The sequence below is a fragment of the Sphaeramia orbicularis genome, chromosome 11, assembly GCF_902148855.1.
Source record: "Sphaeramia orbicularis chromosome 11, fSphaOr1.1, whole genome shotgun sequence".
NCBI classification, from domain to species: domain Eukaryota; kingdom Metazoa; phylum Chordata; class Actinopteri; order Kurtiformes; family Apogonidae; genus Sphaeramia; species Sphaeramia orbicularis.
The window spans coordinates 9,276,175-9,284,192 of NC_043967.1; positions in this window are offsets into that span (position 1 = coordinate 9,276,175).

Consider the following 8,018-nt stretch of genomic DNA (forward strand, 5'->3'; position numbering starts at 1 on the left):
ATATACAGCTGGGAAAAAACATGCACTAGTGATTTGTTTTCAGTATCTTCCAACTAATGTCAAAATACTGCAGTAATATTGGTTGGGAAACTTGCTGTTTGGTTGAAACTCACCTATATTTTTTATCAGATTTGAGAAATATTGTGATTGAAAACATGGACTGTGATTCTACCTCAAAAGACTGTCATGTGTTCTTTAGGCCAGATCACTCAGCCCTAAGTTTTTTACTAACAATTCCTCTTCTGCAGTTGAGTAGTCTTAAAAAAAAAAAAAAAAAAAATACTAAAAACGTATTTCATATGGCTATCCTCATAGCACTTGTTACACATCTGTTTCAGCAATAACCAGCAAAGAAAATTAACCTTTTTTTTTTTTTTTTATTTTATCTGCGTCTTCCGAACTACAGTCACGACCCAGCCCCGGTAATGATATTCTGCAGAGTCACGTCCCTCTGTTTTCTCCACTAATAGAAAAATGTAAATCTCCCACCGAGGCTCACATCGAGACAAACACTCGCCTCACATTCCAGTGCACAAACCTCTCCTCGTGGATATCTGGAGATCACAGTGTGTGAGATTAGGATCCACAAAGCCGTCGTCCTGATTGAACATGTGTGCAGAATACAGAGCGACACATTCTACCTGCTGCACACAGACAGACATGCACAGGATTAGCATCACAAATATGATGTGGCTCTTTCATTTCAATGGAAATTACAGAGACGGACGACGGCTGAATAAAGGTGACCCTGTTTCTTGTAAAGAAGGCCTTGATTATTTGCATTCTTGTCAGGTGTACATAATGCTGTTCTCTTAAGGACGTGATGCGTCTCTGAAGGAGGGAATATGAAGGTTTTTCATTGCCTTTTTATCATGTTGCCTTGCTCTTTGTGCGCTAGGCCTACAAGATGTATGCTTCGACCTTCCGCAAACCATTTGAGTCCCAAGTGCTTCCCACATTCAAGAGAGTCTTTGTTAGTAAAGACCGCAGAGACAGGGTTTTTTTTTTTTTTTTTTTTTCTTTTTACAGTCCATGTTTTTTTGTTTTTTTTTCTGTGAGAAATTCTACACATTGTTCCTGGAAATGATGACTTTCTGTTATTTTTTATCTCTAAGTACATTGCATTAGTTACTAGAAAAAAAGCAATACTGTTATCTATATGTGAACTGTTTTCAAAGAGGCACTTTTATAATGACGTGGTGAATAAAAGATCAAACATAATACAGGTTGTGTACAGGTCATTAATATCACACTTCACAAGGGGGAAGGACGGGGTGCAAGGAGAAACAAATGACTGGAGTAGTATTTCAGGGGAAAAAAATTATTTTCAAGATTAAAGTCATAAATCAACAGGATAAAAAAACCTGAATACACTCAGAGATTATAAATACATGTATTTGTGTGTGTGTGTGTGTGTGTGTGTGTGTGTGTGGGGGGGGGGGGGGGGGGGGGGGGGGGGGGGGGGGCATTTGTAAATTTTATTTTTATTTTTTTTTAATTAAGAGAATAAACTCAAATATTCTCAGAGGTTATACCAGAAACAGAGGAAGCCATGTCATAAATACAGACTGAATTAATTAGTTTAGTTTAGTTTAGTTTAGTTTAATGGACTCGGTTGTAGGTAGGGCGACAACAGGGGAGATGAAGGCTCACACCCCCAAAAATCATTATACTGTATCTATAATCAACACACCCTGGCCAAAACAGAAAACAGAAGTCAAACATTTGATTGGATCCGCTGTAGTTTTTTATTTATATCATGTCTTATACAACCTCACATTTATTTCCATCATTTAATGGACATAGAACGTGACCAACTGAACCAACCCCAGATCATAACTGCCCCCACAAGCTTGTACTGTAGGTGCTAAGCATGATGGGTAATCACTTCATCCACCCTGATGCCCCCATCACTCTGGAACAGGTTCAGTCTGGACTCATCAGACCACATGACCTTTTTCCTTTGAAACACAGTCCAATCACTGCATCAGTTAGAGTTAAAGAATTTGTTGCAGCTGAAAGATATCCATCACTGCAGTAAATATTTACTATTTGAACTATTTGATTTGAATCCAGGTGGGGATATTCATTCACACTGTTGTTTTGAGTCATTCTTGTCTAGTATCTTGTCCATTTTCTGTTTATTACTGTTAAGTTGGGTGGACCAATAAAGAACCAAATCAAATAGTCTAAATGATTAAACTAGAATTAACTGTATTTATACTTATCATGGCCTCCTGTTTTTTTTTTGTTTTTGTTTGTTTTTTACTCATAAGTTTGTCATTTTTGTTTCTGAAATTTCCCAATGTTTTGTCATGCTTTTCAGTTTTTTCCTCATAAATACGCTCATTTATTCTCAGAATTTTGTTTTGTTGTTTATCAAAATAACTCTTCACACAATTGTTTTTCCACTTAAATTCACAATATATAATTGTCAAAAAGTTGTAAATGTTTTGAATTCAATATTATAAATGTTAGACATCATTAAGTAGGTTTATGTTTTAATATGTGAGGTCTTCATGGCACATGTTCTGTAATTTGACTGATCCATCTTTCATTCATTTAGTTTTTCGTCATGTGCGTGAAGCTTTTTTATTTAAAATCTAAAACTGTCCAACTCTGTCTTTCTAGTTACACTTTCTGCAACCAGCATGAGGATGATTTATACAAAACTTCAACTTCAGTTGGTAAAAAAAAAAAAAAAAAAAGAAGAAAAATCTTGTTGAAAAGCATTAAACTGATCTGGGTGCTGCATGTAAACGCCCTGTTAGACACAAGAGGCTTTGTTTTTATTCCTGATGCCTCTTTGGTCGTCCCTCTGACTGTGTGATATGATTCTAGGAAATGCGAGACACATTTTCAGCTTTCAGTTTCAGCCCTTTATTTTCTCCCCTCGTTTCTCCCATGACCCGCTGACCTCTTGTAAAATACTACATGTCAAAGAAGCCTTTATGATAAGCATGCCCCGTGCCCTCAACGGTGACTTTTATCTGGCCTTGGTATCATCCAGTCCCCCCACCCTCCCCCCTGTGAGTCACTCACATGTGTAACAATAGACAGCTCAGCCTTATAGACCTTCATACATGACACCTGTTATCTAAAGGGTCACCATTAGCAGCTACAAGATGTCTGACATTGGCATGGTTGAAGCACAGCCTATTTATTCAGCCCTATGTTTGGAAAGATCACATAGGAGCTATTTTTCACAGCAGTGTAATGGTTAGTGCTCTTATTGGAACAGTTTGTATGGTATGTAATTATGCTTGGGTGCTTTGTCACTGAGATCCAAATGCTGGATATTATGTGATGTTTTAATTGTTATCCTGTATTTCTATAATTAAATTACTTCAAGCCTGAATCAAGTGTCGCCTTTGTAAGGAAACAAACTAAACTGAGATTAAAGACCTTCCTCTCCATTTTTGTTAAGTTCCATTAGAATGGATGTTTTGTGATTGTGAACCAAACTATGTGTCATTATCTACCATGGAAAGATGTTTCCTATGCTAATTAGTTCATTGAAATCTAACACCTGTAAGACATGGACCTAGTTTCATGTCTGGTAGCAGTATGTATTCTCAGCTACTTGGACCCATTTTTATTGATTGGTCAAAAGCTACAGAGAACTCCCAGTATTTTGATGATGTTAACGTTGCTTAAATTCTTTTCTGTCCACAGATTGCCTTTCAGTCGATTGCTTGTAGTAAATAAGAAAGAGGAAATAGTATTTCCTTTTCAGGGTATATATACAGAAATATGTGATATACACTGTAAAAATCTAAATCTTATCAAGTGTATTTTTTCTCATTTCTAGTCAAAATATCTCATCACACTTAAAATAAGACAATCACCTAAAGAGTAACTTTTAAGTGAGATACAAGAGCATATTTTTAATCAATAGATCTTGAAAATCTTTCTAGAAATCTTACCAAGATAATTTTCACTTATTCAGCTGGTAGATTTTTTTTGCTTGAATTAACCCAAAAAAAATCTTGAATTAAGCAAAAAAAAAAAAAACTGCCAATGAAACAAGTGAAAATTATCTGGGTAAGATTTCTTGAAATAAGATTTTCAAAATCTATTGTCTAAAAATAAGTTCTTACATCTCACTGAAAAGTTACTCTTTAGGTGATTATGTCTTATTACCCCCGCCAAGGAGGTTATGTTTTTGCCAGGGTTTGTTTGTTTGTCTGTTTGTTTGTCTGTTTGTTTGTTTGTTTGTTTGTTTGTTTGTCTGTCCGTTAGTGTGCAACATAACTCGAAAAGTTATGGACAGATTTGGATGAAATTTTCAGGGTTTGTTGGAAATGGGATAAGGAAGAAATGATTAAATTTTGGTGGTGATCGGGGGTGGGGGGGCCCACGAGGGGAGCCACTGATCAGCCTTGGCGGAGGTCTGCGCTCTCCGAGTGCTTCTAGTTTTAAGTGTGATGAGATATTTTGACTAGAAATGAGAAAAATACACCTGGTAAGATTTAGATTTTTTCAGTGTAACTGTTAGGTTGACTTTCTGTATATTGATGTACAAAAGTAGCATGAGATACACTGACTTTATAAGGTCACACCATATGATCCTAAATCCATTTCCAGAGGAATGATCTGGCTAGATTATTTTTCAAGTTGTAAGATATTAATTAACACTAAAGACGTTCTGACTATTTTCATACATTAATTCTTAATCGCTAGTTGAGAAGGCTGATGCTGTTAAAATTCAGATCTTAACAGTCGCCTCATTAACTTTATCCTGTCCCTTTAGCAGTAAATGTTAGACCATTTATTAATAAGTTACCACCTTGTTGTAAAGTGTTAAAAGTATCACTTTTTGAGAGTGTCAGTGACATTTAAATGCGGTGTCACTAGAACACCCCTAAAGCAGTCAACATTTACAGGTTTCACCTTTTCTGGTTGTGCCCATTGGGATTTTATTTTGAAAAAAGTGAACTGCATCAGTTATCGACACCAAAATGACCACTACCTCAATATTCTGTTCTTTGACGGAGAGGTGAATCGTGTGTTTATTTACATTTATAGTGATTTTGCAGTGTCAGTCGACATTAAAATAATAATAATAATTCATCACACTTATATAGCGGTTTTTTGGACCCTCAAAGATGCTTCGCAGTACAAAGGGGCTCAAGAAAATGCAAGTCTGAACAGGTGAGTTTGAGTAGTGATTTGAAGTTTTGTATTGAGTCCAAGTTCCTGATGTTTTGTGGGAGTGGCTCATTCTGTTTAAACCAACAGAGTCTGTGTAAATTTAGTTTTTTGTTACTGAAGAAATAATGTTAGTGAAAAATTGTAACTTAAAATAAGTGGAAATCACTGAAAGTCTGGTCATGTTGAAGCTTCAGTGACTGAACAGATCAACAGGACATTTCTTCATTCATTCTTTCATTCTCTGAAGTGTCACCTATTCCCTCCAGTCTGGCCTGTGAGATGAATTTGTGAAATGCAAAACTGACACTGAAGACATTAACAATAGAGGACACTGAAATAATTTTAGTTCAGGTTCCGCATACAGACCAATTTGATCTCAAGTGGGTCAGACCAGTAAAATACTATCATAATAACTCAGTTTAATTCAATTTTATTTGTAGAGCCCAATATCACAACAAGGTCGCCTCACAGGGCTTTACAGAATTTGCTGAATATGAAAATAAGCAGCAGGTCACACAATTAGTTGTAATTACCTTCCTAGTAATAAGCTATAAATAATGATGAAATGAATTAAATAATGAATTTTCTCTTTGTTTTAATGTAAAAAGGTGACATTACATGAAAATGTTCTCATTTACAAACTATCCTTTCTACAAAAAATGTGAATAACCTGAAATGTCTTAAGAGAAGTAAGTGTAATTTTAACAGTATTCTGCCTGTTATTAAATGTTTTGTGTATTTGTAGATCTACTGGGATCTGTAAGTTGTGGTGGCCAAGAGGTACAACAGCCCCCAAAAATTATCCATCTGAGAAAAAAAGACAACAGCCCCAAAAATTATCCACTGTCAGAAAAAAAGAGAACAGCCCCAAAAATTATCCACTGTCAGAAAAAAAGAGAACAGCCCAAAAAATTATCCACTGTAAGAAAAAAAAGAGAACAGCCCAAAAAATTATCCACTATAAGAAAAAAAAGAGAGAACAATGGATAATTTTTTGGGGCTGTTGTCTTTTTTTCTTATAATGGATAATTTTTTGGCCTGTTCTCTTTTTTTTTTCTTATTGTGGATAATTTTTTGAGCTCTTCTCTTTTTTGCAGTATCATGATGATTAGGCCTGTAACAGTACACATACCGAACCTTTTCAGTACACAGCTGTTCGGTTCGGTACACAGCTGTATCGAACCAGCACAGTATGATGAGACAAAGGAAGAGACTGCAGACCCTCTGCCATCATTACAGTCCTGTTTGGGATCACTACAGGTTCTGGTGAAAGACAACAATGGGGAAAGAGACAGTGGTAAGATGAACGGTGTTTGCCGCCTATGAACTACGGTAGTTCTAAAACACACCAGCTCTCTCTGTCTGTCTGCCTCTCTGTTTCTCTCTCTCACACACGCTGTATAATAGAGGAAGAGAACCCGAGAGTGGGATGTTGAAAGTACTGTATGTAAAGTTTCACTTTCATTTCACGTGTTTGTTACGTTAGTTATGGATATATAACTGGTATATAACTGACAAATCACACCCTGCACACACAGACACAAGTACACAAAGTGGCCTAAGCAGTTTGTTCTCTGTCCTAAAATAAATAATTTGGTTAATTTTCTTGTTAATGTTTCTCTTCAGTTTGTTTAAACAGAATACCAGTTTACCCTCTTGTTAATGTTGCACTTCATGTGGAATTTTTTTGTTGTTATTTTAAAATGCAGAATGTGAACTGACAGAACTGTGATTAGATTTTTGTTGTTTGTTCAAAACTACCTGTCAGGGAAAAGTGCAACACTAATGTAATACATTTAGTAATATTGTATTTATTAGGGACCGAGCCGAAAGGTAAGGCCCTCTCACACAGTGAGAGGCCTTATTTTATTTTCTATTTGATTTATAGCAGCAGAAATATATTATTCCTGTTTTTCTATATTCTATTGTCTCCAAAAATTGGGGGAAAAATGTTCAGAAATTCATAAATGCAAATGTTTTTTTTCTTCCCGTACCGAACCAAAAAACCCCCCAAAATCTTACTTTCAAAACTGAAAATGTAGCAAACCGAAAATTTTGTGTACTGTTACAGGCCTAATCATGATATATCGTATCGTGATCCTGGTATTGTGATTTATATCGTATCACCAGATTCTGGCCAATACATACCCCTAATTGTAAGTTGCAACAGTGTTTTATCGCTGAATGTTTATCCCTGGAGGTTTATGTTTAGCAGTTAAAATCAAACGCAGCTGATTCTTTGAGTCTTACAAGTTAATGAATAAACCTCATTGTGTCCATTGACTTTTATTGGTTTACACTGACGTTATTCCTCCTGATCCTTTTATTTCTAAGCTCCAAATAACCTCTTTTAATCAGTAATGGATTATTAAACTGTACTGACTGCAGTAAAGTATAGGTGCACATGTCATGTCATGTCATGGTGTTCTGAGATAAGAGCAGAATGAACTGTGAGGACGTTCACCCTGATCACATGTTGTATGAGGTCAAACAGCAAAGAAGATGCATATGTTTCACCTTAAATTGGTTTGACAGTGACAAAAAAGGGGCACCAGTAACAATGTACATCATGTGACATATGTCTGTGTTTTGCTGCACATGAAGTCAAATGGAAAACTAATCAGTAGAAAAGTCATTGCGTTCAGTGTGACCTTACCGGTGTTCCACAGGAGTTGAACGCACTGAAGCTTTACCTACCGTCCTGTGACAAATGAGCTGGATGCTACTCGCCCAAATCCCACTCATTAGTCATGTGAGCGACGTCAACAAGAGTAATTACATGTACGCCTAAACTTGCGTATGCACTAGCACACACTCATACTGTATGTAATGCTGATGCACTTTCCCACACTTTAGGCAGTCAG